At 47.2% G+C, this 13,926-nt stretch overlaps 1 protein-coding gene across 6 annotated transcripts in view; it reads left to right on the forward strand.

The window, feature by feature from the left end:
- APBA2 (amyloid beta precursor protein binding family A member 2) overlaps positions 1-13,926 on the forward strand; it is a 1,066,227-nt gene that overhangs the window by 549,939 nt on the left and 502,362 nt on the right. The gene's annotated exons all lie outside the window — the stretch shown is intronic.

Consider the following 13,926-nt stretch of genomic DNA (forward strand, 5'->3'; position numbering starts at 1 on the left):
TCCCTCTTCTATACTTGCCCGTTTCGCCTTTTCCCGATCAACTCGTTACCGTTTATCTCCGTTTCCACTCCCTTACCACAACTCTCTTCCCCACCACCCTCCGAAAGAGAGATGCCTTGTGCTCGGGATATCCTATGAAAGCCCTACTGGTGACGTCACCAATCTCTTCAAACTATTAGTCAGCTCTTAATACACTTGCACTCTACCCCCGTTAACCCCACAGCTGTCTTCCTGTCACGCCTGGAACAAGGTAATCAACAATATATAATCGGACTGCGCACGCTGCTTCGCCTCGCGTGTGATACGCCCCTCGACAGGAGGGCTTAACCAGCCAATTATCTTCCGTATTGGGCAACCAACTAGCTACCGCCTACAAGGAAACGTCATCTACCTATCGAGTTTCTTGCTCGATCAATAGGGATCCTCATCTACTCACTGATCAATAATCACCAAATCGTAGGAAACCGCACACACCCACACCCGTACACGTAGTCGCGACCTAGGCCAATCAATGTCTACGAGCGGCCGCACGTGATGTTTTCGTGCTCCGCCCCCCTCTTTCGCGTAGCGTAGCCGACTGCTCTCGCACTCGTTCGGCTACCATTCATTTCATAGCCAACACTAAATTGTCAAACCTTCGCCGCGCACCTGTGCAACACCTCCCTTATTTTAATTCCTCCCCCCCTCACAATTTCACATTGCTTGTTGGGTGTGGCATACTCACCAAGTTCTCTTGATGCGGGGCCGCTCGACTGCGTGCACCCCTCCAAGCGGCTCGCCACCTCCCCTCGTCTGGACCACGTCTGGACACTCGCCAACCGCGGGCGGGATACTTCTCAACCGGCTCCCGAAGGCCAATATCCGGATTGCGCTGTCCGGTCTTCTCGCAGTTCCGCGATGGTCCTGTAGTCCTCAGAAGGGGGCAGCGGCAGAGGGGGCCGCGCCGCCGGGCCTCCTCGCAGCGGGAGCACTCGGAAAAATAAAATAAAAGCAGACCTTAAACAGATCTCAGCAGTGCCTCCAACTTGTCGGGGGGAAATTCTGCCGGGGTCGGCTGGGCCGTCCGCGGACCTCCGGGCAGGGAGGCCCCAACTCCTCCCGCGTATCACAAAAATGAGTATGAGGCACACGCAAGAAGCAAGGTGGTTCTGCTGTTTATTATACAAACGGCAGGGATGGGTCAAGGATCGTACGCGTCCGTCCTGACACACACACAATCGTGGGGCTCGCAGGCCCTTTTTACCTTGGTATGACGCGCTACTTGCGTCACCTCAAAAAGTTAGCAAAAAACCTATCTCCACTCTGGATTGGTTACTTGAGTGGTAGGGTTAGTATAGCATACATATAGAGAAGGGTATTAGTGGCTGAGGGTCAGTTAGGTGGTATACCTGGGTTGTCCCTGCAATTAGATACATGAGAATTGTTACATGAAGACCCCTGAGGATTGGTCAATGTTAATGGCGTCAGTGATAAGAGCCCCATGTTCTGATTGGTGCGCTCGCGAGCCTCCCAGCCTGGGACCATCGCCGTTCCCAGCTCGCGGTGTACCTGTCATTTGCAACAATGTTTCACTATGGGTACGTGCAGACAATGCGAGGACTTATTCATAGGCTGGAAGGCCGACTACTCCCACTGTCGCAGATGTCCATTGAGTCTTTTATTTGTATCTGCCTGTGTCTTGTAACGAGGGATCCAGGCGCCCCCGTTCTCTTAGCCTTGGCATCCTTTCAGGTTTGGCTTGGTCACGTGAGGCGGGACCGTGTTTGAGGCCGAAATCTGCACAATTAATATTGTTTTTTCCACAGTGTGCCTTGTTTAATTTGCAGGTGCGACCTTGACGTTGGTGTGCGGCGTGCGAGATTGCAACATTGCGGCTTGGCTGTCTGCCTTTCGTCGAGCTCATTCTGCAGGATCAGCAACCGCACTCTTGTTCATTTTAATGTTCATGGAAGCTCTTGCTTGCGGCCTACTTGAATCAGGTACATAAATGGAGCCGTTGAGTGCACAGGTGCTTTAGGTTATAGGGTTTATGTGAAGCGTGAGCAAGCCATTTAGATAAGTTCATCGTGCGTCTTGCGTTTCTGCATCTTAAAAGCCTATGTGAAAAATAATAAAGATGCACGTCCGTGGATGTGTTCGTCACCTACGTCATAGCGTTGAGTATATTCTTCGTGTAGGTTGGTGTAGGAGTGTCCAGTGTGCATGGTCGTACAGGTGTGACCGTTGGCTAGGTCGTCATGGCATCTCTAACGATGTGTTGGTTTAGTTGAGTTGATCCATGTTGCAGGTGTCGGCCTGGGTAGGGCGAGCTGCTGGGCAGGTAGGGCAGGTAGGTGGGCACATCCGTAGGTTCCTTTACCAAGGTATTTGGTCGTCTGGTAGATGGGCAAACTCATCTCGTGGTGGGTGCCTAGGCCGTGATCCTCTAGGCCAAGCGCGAGAGGGGATTGGTGGGAGCCTGTTGTTCCATTCTCCCACTTCAAGCTTAACCTGTGTTTTAAACCAGAAGAGGCCTAAGCTAGGGGATGAGAACCCAGAGAGGCCCAACAAAGTTAAAGACTTTTTGTTTTGTAGCGTGGAAAGGATTGAAGCTTGGGGAAGGGGACCCTTAGAAGTTTCAAAAGGAACTGTTGTATTTCTTTTGTGGTGTTTGGAACTTGAAGAAGTTGAAACTTGGGGAAGGGACCACAAGGAACCAAAGACGTTGAAAGTATTTGAGAATATTGCAAGGGCTCTGTCGAGAAGGTCTTACAAAGAGCCCTTTTTGATTGAACTCATTTTTGTGACATTGACAAAACTACACCTGGTGAGAAGACCACCTGAAACCAACCTTGGTTTACTATTTTCTGTTGAACTATGATTTTCTTCCTTTTTAATGACTTCCTATCACATTTTGGTAAAGAGTGAGGGCAAGCATAGGTTTAGACACAGACAGACATTTATTTTGGACTATGAGACGTCGACGGCCTATAGAAATATCAGTTAAGGGAACCATGCCTTTAGAGTTAGGGCCAGCCAGGCATTACACCAATCCAGGAACCGTAGTAAATAAAGGTTTTGAAACTAACATCTTCGAGTCTGTGTCTCTCTTGATACCATGTCTGTTTCACACCCTCCAGTTCAATAATTCACCAGATGCCACTGGTCACATTGTACACTGAAAGCTCAAAAGCACTGCAGGCGCAGCTAATTCACTGGAGCCAGGAAAAACATCCAGTGACGTCAGAGTGTGCATTACAAGCAATGGTGGCAGGTTCTCAAGTTACAAAATTTGCATGCGAAAATGGTTGTCATGTGAGGAGAAACAGTACACGGAGGAAAGTGGACAAGCAGCAAAGGAGACACTACAGAGGTAATTAAGAGGGAGCAGCGAGGTAGCAGGGAGAAGGGACATGGTGGGAGAGGGAGGGCCAGGAGGTGAGGGTGGAGGACAGTGCCAGTGCCCCAAGAGGGCAATAGCAGCCTCCCACTGTTCATGGGACGTAGGCAGTACCATGTGGTTAAGCCTGTCATACAAGCCCCACCGATTTGGTGGGTGGTCCAATGAAGTCACCTCCTGGGTGCCAAGGATGGATTAACACAACCTTGCCCATCCAAGAAAATCCTTATGCCACATAAGAGCATTTATGTTTGGTTTACACTTGACGGCAAGTAGAACATGTTATGCCACATTGGGAATGCAGAGTGGCATTATTAATGTAGGTCAGTCTAGCTATGTAATAACACTTAAGTTTGCTTTTCCCTTGATGCCAAGTGAAAAATGCAATGCCACATTACAAAATGATATGCAGGCTCACACCATAGGCCCAGCTAGTCACGTAATAACACTTATCATGTTGGCTATACCCTTGATGCCAAGTAAGAAAAGTCATGCCACATTAAGAAAGTAAATGCAGACTGGCACTACTAATGAAGGTCAGTCTAGCCACATCACAACACATCTGTTTGCTTTACCGGTGATGCCAAGTTTAAAAATGCCATGCTACATTAAGCAAGTAAGTGCAGACTAACAACTAGATTGCAGACGGGCACCCTAATGTAAGCCAGTCTAGCCTACATCAGTGGTGCCTGGTAATGACACTTATCCTGTTTGTTTTTTGTGGCATTGCATTTTTTACTTGGCATCAAGGCTAAGGCAAACATGGTAAGTGGTATTACATGAATAGACTGGCCTACAAGCTAGCCTCTTAATAACACTTATCATGTTGGCTTTACCCATGATGCCAAGTAAAAAATGCCATGCCACATTAAGTAAAAATATGCAGATGGGCACCACTAACATAGGCCAGTCTAACCAGGTAACACGACTTACCATGTTTTCTTTACCCTTGAAGCACAATAACTCATAAAGGGTAAAGCAAGGGTAAAGCAAACATAAGGGTATTTAACTGGCTAGACTGTCTTACATTCAGTGCCAGATAATAACGCTTATCGTGTTTGCTTTACCCATAAAGCACAGTAACTGTGCATCAGGGGTAAAGCAAACATTATACATTTCCTGGCTAGGCAGGACTACATTGAGTGTAGGTGAGTGACAACACATTTGACTTATTGCCCTTTGATGGTATTGCACATGTCTATTGCTTTTGGGATAAAATGGAGGTCGTTCTTTTCTAAAATAAATATGGCACATATTTATTTTGGCTTCAGAATACTCTAAATAACTCTGTTCTTGCCCACAAAAGAATGTGGGTACAGTGGCAGAGCCAGAGTGGGACAGGGGCAGTTGCCCCAATAGGCCCATCCATCATGTCCCAGTGCTCCCCATGCTCCTGCTTCCAAATTTGATATTAAAAAAAAGTATACATATACAGTTAAACTGGTGCTGGAGTATGGTGAATGGCACCACACAGACTCTGTTGATCCCAGACAGGGACGTCCGTGCCCTTATACTTCTTGAATCCTGCAGCTCTGGACAGGAAAGAAGACTGATCATTGTAAGAGTAAATTTCTTTTCATTAAAAAGTGTGTTCTTAAGAGTTTAATGAGTGTGCACATATGCATAAATGCGTGAACTGTTTGCTCTCAGGTCTTAGGCGCTAGTTAAAACATGAAATTATGAACAAATCTCCATGTACAATAGAAGTTGTACACATAGTATTTCTTTATTCAATGCGCTTGCTGTGCCGACACGTGTTTCGACCTCTGGTCATTCTCAAGGCTACAGTTGCGCTTATAGTATACCTAGGTATAATTACCAGTTCCTTTACCATGACGTGACACAAGTAATTTTATGTTGATGCCCCCTGACTTAATTCCTAAATTCTTTTTTTGGGGCTGTTATCCTGTTCCATGTGAATTTGCAATTCTGATTGTGTTTGAGGTTAATACCTCTGTTAGAAGATAGTTCCTCTTAGTAGCTGATATAATCGCGGGTGTCCTGTACAGAATGACCTCTCTGAGAATGAAACCTAATGATCTATATGCGCAACTGTAGCTTTGAGAACGACCAGCGGTCGAAACACGTGTCGGCATAGCAAGCGCATTGAATAAAGAAATACTATATTTACAACTTCTAATGAACATGGAGATGTGTTCATAAATTCATGTTTTGACTAGCCCCTGAGACCTGAGAGCAAACAGTTCACATAGTTACATTGTGCAGACAAGGGCGAGAGTCTCTGCTCCTGATGGTTAGGCAGCTGTCCATTTATTTCTAATCATTAAGAATTTAAGCCCACCTGCTGGCAGCCGCTGCAGAGTTCTGGATAGAACTTGTGCTGCGCCGCGGCCGTGCGACCATCATAAGGCTGCATGGGGTGAGGAGCACTATCCCATGTGTGTCTACACAGTCGCACCCAATTGAAACAGCAACCAGAGGTGACTCAAGTGTGCCAGCGGAGGAGTTCCGGGCTGAGTGGGGGATCACCCACGGGAAACATCCAATCTTTATTTCACCTCCCGGCCCACCATCCGTGCGGGGATCCCTGCCGGCTCCGGCTCCGGCTGCCACCCCAGCGCCAGTTGCGCCCTCTGCGGAGTGCGGCGGGGTTCCGTGGAAGCAACATCCTTCCACAGCCCCACAAACGAGGAGGAGGAAAGACTCAGAAGGTGCACGGCGAGCTGCATCTGCACTGAGGAGCGGGACGCGGCACAACAACATTATAAAGGTACGCACCCAGCGCCACAGGGAGAAAGCCAGCATGAAAAGCAACAGTGTCTCTCACGTTCTCATAATACGTGGGAGGATAGAGTCCAGGATAGGAGAGGGCCAGAAAACGGTAGACAACTTGAAGCCCCATATATTGACGCTAGGTGAGGGATACTGATGGAACAGCCCAACAGCACCTGATATCACGAGGGGCCTATACCTTTACATACTTGGGCCTGCACTCGGCTATAATTCAAGCCTGCACGTGGGTGGAACACGCGGATTACAGGAGCAATTCTGGCTCACAGCACCTCCAGCTGCCATACCTCCAACAACCCCGGCCCGAAAATAAACAGTCCCTGTCTCACAGGATCACTCATCTCCAGATAAACCTGTGATTAACCCTGAGGGCTGGGGACCTTCGCGCTTGGACCACGGGATGTCCCGACGAGAAAGGGGATCATAGCTCCTCCACCACCACTGTCAACTTTGGGGTGCTAGAGGGCACCAAGACAACTTACCCTTGCAAATAAGCTGCAACTAAACGAGGGCCTGCCTCCTAAAAGCAACCAACATTTCCCTCGGCCCATGGCAGAGGTCCGGCCCATGTGAAGGCGAATCATACATGGAAGCTCGACAACTACTAGGGGGACCCAGGTGACACGGCCCAGGGACAAGGTACCCAAATGCCTTGACAATAATGTCAGCGACCCGCAGAGGGGCCGACTGTGCAGGAACCCAAATAGTCAGGACACGCTGGCAAGAAACCCACTCTGCATAGACTATATCGCACCAGTATAAGTTCCCACTCCAGTACAAGTGGTGGGAGAACGTTACCCACCCTAGCTTGACATCAGCGACACATGGGCCGCCGCGAGAAGAAAAACTTGGGCGCAAAGAAAACTGGCACAATGGACTCCTTTGCCAGCTCCCAGCCCCACGGGATGCCTGCCACCACATCGATGGGGAGGACGGCCCTGGCGAGACATCATCTGACGCGAGAGAGGATCGCCTAATGATCATGGTATAGAATGGCTTCCTGGCAGTGAATGTCAAACTGGATTATATTGTTGTAACAATTAGCTCTCTCAAGGCTAGAGTTGACAAGGAAAGCTCCCGCATCACAGAAGCCAAAAATAGGATCAGCACAAACGAAGACGCAATAACCCAACATGGCCAGGATATAGCACAATTGAAGGGCAAACTACGTAAAACTCAAGCTAAATGTGAGGATCTTGAATCGAGAGCTAGAAGGAACAATATCCGTATTGTTGGCATTTCAGAATCCTTCTGTAAGGGCCCGATGGAGCGACATGTGAAAAGCCTGCTGAAAATACTTTTGGGCACAGAATCCTTTTCAGATCACTTTCTCGTTGAAAGGGCACACCGCTCCCTGGCACCATCACCCAAACCCAGGGCACCACCCTATACGTTCATTGTTCGTCTACTCAACTACAGAGACACGATCCTGAGGATGTCCAGGGAAAAAGGAACCTTACAATACAAAGGAAACAGAGTACACATTTATCCGGATTTTTCGACCAGTGTCCAGACACAAAGGAGATCCTATGAACAGGTCAAGAAACTGCTAAGGCTCCGCCACATCCCCTATGCTCTCATCTTCCCAGAGAAGCTGCGAATCCAACATGGAGGCAGGTCACATTTCTTTGAGAACCCCACTGAAGCTACAGCATATATAGAGGTGTCTATCCCTATTCCCCCCAGAGAGCGAGCACGAGATCAGAACATGCCACCGCGACCAGATGATGACAGACTAGGCCCAGTTGATTGAATTGGGTCTACAGCAATATCCTTTTGCAGGTTGCGGGGCCCGCCAGTTGGGATGAATGGCTCCAACTGAAACTAAATGTGAAAGTTGGGATTAGGAGCCTCTGCTAACGGAGGCCATGCAACTGCATCGAGCGACCCTCTGGAAGGTTCCACATGTTATGGGAAATGGGATACATCATCAGGTTGGGGTTCATGGTGCAAGTGGGGGTGGGGGTGGGGGTTGGGGACAAAGTTTGGCCACAACTGGCAATTGTTTAAAATCAGAGAGTTTAGTTTCGTCGAGAATAGCTGCAAAGGCTGACAGCACGCTCGGAACCGGACACAGAATTGTAACAAAAGAAGACTATGGTGCAGGGTGATAAGGGTATATCCATCAAACTCTTTTCATGGAACATCCGTGGCCTCAATAACCCGATAAAAGCCAGGAAAACGGAAGCATACATCACTTGACATAACCCCCAGATCATACTACTGCAAGAGACACAAGCCCTAGGGCATGTCTGTACTAACTTTCTCCCGAGGTGGGGTTCACGCAGATACTACACTGAATATTCATCCCATTCCAGGGGAGTTCTCACCCTGATACATCTGGAACTGGGTTTCCGTCTCCGAGATACCAAAATTGATGTCCAAGGGAGATATGTTTTGGTCTGGGGAGAAGTGGCGGGACGGGGGTGGTTATAGTCAATACATATGGACCCAACATTTATGATGCCGATTTCTACAACACCATACATGCCATGTTTGACAACAGCTGATGACGCGGCAGTGATTTGGGGAGGAGATTTCAATACGATCCGTGATACGGCCTTTGACCGGTCCTCAACTTCTCTTAGATCCCCAACTGCATTAGCCATACGGTAGATAATGCAACAAATGTCCATGGTAGCTATATGGCGGGACCTACACCCCCAGGAAAAGCATTTCACTTTCTATTCCTCAGTACATGATTCCGAATCCCGCATCGATTACTGGCTTATCAGCTCAACCCTTTTGAGTGTGGTCTCGAACTGTGAGATGTACCCTCGTACACTCTCGGATCCCTCCCCAACATCAGTCACCCTAATTATCTGCAACACTACACCGCGTACTAAATGCTGGAGAATGTCCCCCACTATGCTCAGAGACCCATACGTGTGTGAATCACTACACATTGAAATAGAGGAATTCTTTCAATTCAATGAGGGATCTGTTGACCGCTATGCCACGATATGGGAAACATTCAAAGTTTGGGGGCGAGTCGCAATCATGGCTAAGTCCACTGGACTACTGAGAGCTGTCAGGAGTGAACTAGATACTATAGAAGCCAAACTTGAACTACTTGAGTTTGAGTACACCATCACACATAGCAAAGAAGCCCTTTCTGACATACATACGACATTGGGTGAATTCAATAAACTCGCTGAGAGGGAGGTCCAGTATATGGCTGCCCCAGTCCGGGCTCGACGATATGGGAAAAGCAATAAGACAGTGAAATTCATGGCTCAGATGCTCAAAGCAGAGAGTGGTCAAACCCCTATTGGTGCCATCCAGACACCCAATGGGAGCATGGTAAATAGTGATCGGGAAATCAATGATATGTTTACCGTATTTTACAAGACACTATATTCCAACCAAGACACCAAATCGAGGGAAGAGATAACAGAGTATCTACATACACTCGATCTCCCAACTCTCACCCCAGAAACACAAATGCTATTAGATACCCCCATATCGTTACAGGAAATAATAGAGGCAATTAAAGCGCAAACCGTGGGCTGGGCCCCGGGATGTGACGGTCTGGGAACGGACTATATAAAGAATTTCGAGACATGTTAGCCCCGTCCCTGCTAAAAGTTTGGGAAGAGGCAATGGAAAGGGGTATACTACCGGACACTATGCGTGAAGCAGGAATAATGGTCCTCCTCATGCCCTGGCGGCCCCATAAAACATGGCTTCATACAGGCCCCTTTCACTCATCAATACAGATGCGAAGATATTTGCTAAAATTCTGGCGACCAGACTATTGCCCTACATGCCCATACTGGTTCACCCCGACCAAGCCGGTTTCATACCGACTAGGTCCACAGCCCTGAATCTGCGACGACTCTTCGGAGTGATGACACAAATAAATCCATGGGCGAACGCGGTTGTAGCATCCCTAGACGAAGAAAAAGCGTTTGACTCGGTCTCCTGGGCATATTTATTTTTGGTCCTCGAGAGATTTGGGCTGGGTCGATATTTTGTAAACTGTGTCCGACTACTCTACATGTGCACGGGTGCAAGGGTGAAGTCAAACCATACTACGTCACCATTGTTCTTGCTGGGCAGAGGTAACAGACAGGGCTGCCCCTTTTCCCCCATCCTATTTGCGCTCACAATAGAACCTATGGCTGAATATGTGCGACATAACCACGCACACAGAGGACTCAGAATGAGTGGAGCGCCACAAATAATCTCTCTGTATGCAGACAACACCCTATTTTACATCCAAAACCCTGAGGAAAACTTGGCACCCATTATGTCAGAGATCGAGAGGTTCTCCGAGTACTCACGATACAAAATCAATATATCTAAGTCTGAACTGTTTCCACTTACCCCCAACACCAAAGACATGTCCAATACACAAGGGTTTAAGTGGTCCCACATTTACGTGGTACACATTCGCTATCCAGGGATCATGATATCAAGAGACAAAAGCACTTTATATGCGGAGAATCATAGGGAATTATTACAATCCCTCTTCATTAAATTACAAATTTGGACTAAACTCCCCATATGTCTTTATGATCGAATATCACTTCTCAAAATGGTCGTGCTCCCCAAACTACTATATCTTTTCTGTAACATCCCAATCTGGCCTGGCAGAATTTTTTTTACAAAAACTCAACACATTAACCACTACATTTACATGGGGGCGGGGAGAAGGCCAGGCTGAAATGGTCTAAAATGACGGAACCTTTTGCAAAGGGTGGGATCTCGGCACCTGATTTCGAACTCTATTACTTAGCATCGCATGCACACTTTGCGAAGCACTGGTTCGACTTGGAAGATACAGCACCGCATATCCGCCTGGAAAGATATGCGGCTTCCCCCTTGGAATTACGAGCAGTAATGTTCAACCCCAAACGAAAAGACTCATGTGATTATGACCCTGTGAGCACTACTACACAAGCCTGGTTCAAGATATATAGGAGAATCGATCTTACGACCCCATATGACCCAGAAATACCGTTATGGAACTTCCCTGGTATAACACCCACATTTGATAAGGCACTACAGGGTGCATGGGACCAGAATAAACAGTTCATGATGTGTGACATGTTCCCGGGGGGCAAGTTTTGTGAACTAGAAGACTTTACTGAGGCAGTGGGTGGGGGATACCTTAAACAATTTCAATTCCATAGAATCAAAGCCGCCTTTACTGCCAAATGGCCCTCATTCCCAGCAGAACCGTCCATACACCAATGTATCACGGCCATGACAGAAACAGGTGGACACAGAAAAAGTGTGTCAGCACTATACAACTTAGTCCAAGCACACTCCAAAACAGGCAACAACATTAAAGCAACCTGGGAGCGTGGCTTGGGAGTGGAACTGGATGAAGCCACTTGGCTGAGGTACTGCTAGCTGACCAAACATGTATCTATGAACTCAGGGCTGCACCTGATCCAATTTAAGGTACTAAATCAACTTCACTATACCCCTGCCAAGTTGGCTAAGTTTGTGGACAATCATACGGGGAAGTGCCCTAAATGTGATGTCCCCGAGGCGGACTCGTACCATATGTACTGGGCCTGCCCACCCGTAGCTAAATTCTGGGGGGAAGTGGCAGAAATCCTAGAAGACATCACTACAATTCCAGCCACACCCTCCCCACGAAAGTACCTATTTGGGGACATCGGCAAGGTGGCAGTAACCACCAGACGTCTGTTTAACGTGGCATGTGTTGTGGCAAAGCGTAACATACTGAAATGTTGGAAGTCCACAGAAGCCCCCAGGAGGGTAGACTTTCTGAACGACTTGTCAATGATTAACGAGTGTGAGGAAAAATGTATTATAATTCTACCATCGTTGTGCCGACCTAAGGACATATGGGCACTGTTCAGACTCTATGTAACATGCTTTCTGAAGAAGAACACTACACGCCATCGCCTTCCTAAACACGTGTGAACAATATGACATATGTAAAAAGTTATGTGTATATTCCCTAATTCTGTATTCATTGCTGTAATGTGCCGATTGCTGGCAAGTTCAGTCTTGATGTAACGCTCTTTGAACAAAAATAAAAATAAAAAAATAAAAAGAATTTAAGACTTTTAGGCCTAGGTGCATCAGCAGTCCAGTTAGCCCCTGAATATTGTACTGACATATGTATAAATGTGTGTGTGTGTAAGTTTTAAATTGGGAATTCTGCCATAAATTGCATATACAGGGCATCATGCATATTTTGTCAAATGTTCCTGTGTACAGTTGGTGATCTAGAATCTATTGGATTTAGTAAGTGTTATCATTTTATCCTATTTTCTTCCAAGAATTTTGCTGCAAAATTCACCATTTCAACCAATTTGTTAAAACAAAAGTTGAGGTGTGAAATCACACAAATCCCCCTACACTACACAGGGCTTTCACGCTATTACTGGTAACTCCTGCTAATTTGGGGAAAAATAGCAATTCCCCTCCATTAGAAATGTTCTTCTGCTGACCTTGAATAAATTAGAATGCCAGTGCTCTTCGGTAGCACCCCGTAATACTCTGACACCAAATTCTGCCTCTGCCAGTGTTTGGGCAGGACACAACGATGTCAACTGTGCACAGACTTGGATTGGGGTACTAGTAGAATGAGCAGCTGAAGGGCATCCGTTACTCATTCAAACCGTGAAAACGGAGAGGCCGGACTGACGCCAAAAGTCCTCCATGTGTAGGGTGACCAAACGTCCCGGTTTTCCCAGGACAGTCCGGGGAAATCACCCTCCATCCCGGGGTCCCGGAAGTTTTTTCATTTTAGAACTCCCGTCCGGGGTTTGCAGGGTTGGGTGGCTACAGCAATTAAAAAATTGTAATTTCTTTTCACAACTTTTGAGTTGGAGCAGTGTCTCAAACCCCCAACCTTCTAGGTACAAGCCAGAACACTTACTGACTGTGCCACAGAGACTGGCTTGGAAACGGTTGTACAGCAAGCCATGTAATATCAATGAGAGCAAACGCTTGTTTTGAATTAACATGCCAAGATTCACAGACAAAACTGCACAAATGAGATCATATACAGTTTATAGAAAGGAGAAGTTCTGGAAATATGATTGGGTGGTGGTTGTGGGGGCGTGTTGGGGGAGGGGCAGTAATTGATGGGCTGCAATGGGGTAGTCTCTCTTTTATGTTGTTGGTCATCCCGGAAGTTTTTTCATTTTAGAACCCCCGTCCGGGGTTTGCAGGGTTGGGTGGCTACGGCAATTAAAAAATTGTAATTTCTTTTCACAACTTTTGAGTTGGAGCAGTGACTCAAACCCCCAACCTTCTAGGTACAAGCCAGAACACTTACTGACTGTGCCACAGAGACTGGCTTGGAAACGGTTGTACAGCAAGCCATGTAATATCAATGAGAGCAAACGCTTGTTTTGAATTAACATGCCAAGATTCACAGACAAAACTGCACAAATGAGATCATATACAGTTTGTAGAAAGGAGAAGTTCTGGAAATATGATTGGGTGGTGGTTGTGGGGGCGTGTTGGGGGAGGGGCAGTAATTGATGGGCTGCAATGGGGTAGTCCCTCTTTTATGTTGTTGGTCGTCCCGGTTTTTCGTTTTGGAAGTCTGGTCACCCTATCCATGTATCATGTAGTTGTACTTACGTTCAAAAAGTTGTTTGGTCATATACGTAGGCTCTCGTCCCATTTCACAGTGTTGTACAAGCACAAGCTTCCTGGCTGATGCATCGCACACAGTGGGCCGGGGAGAGTCACATGACGCGGCCATGTTGCCACACTGCTGCCCTCGCGCTCACTCGCTGGCGCATGCTCACAATCAGTCATCCATCCCTAGATGCTTATTCAGTAATCGGTTCTTT

The sequence above is a fragment of the Ambystoma mexicanum genome, chromosome 11 (genome assembly GCF_040938575.1).
Source record: "Ambystoma mexicanum isolate Mex_15411 chromosome 11, UKY_AmexF1_1, whole genome shotgun sequence".
Classification (NCBI taxonomy): Eukaryota; Metazoa; Chordata; class Amphibia; order Caudata; family Ambystomatidae; genus Ambystoma; species Ambystoma mexicanum.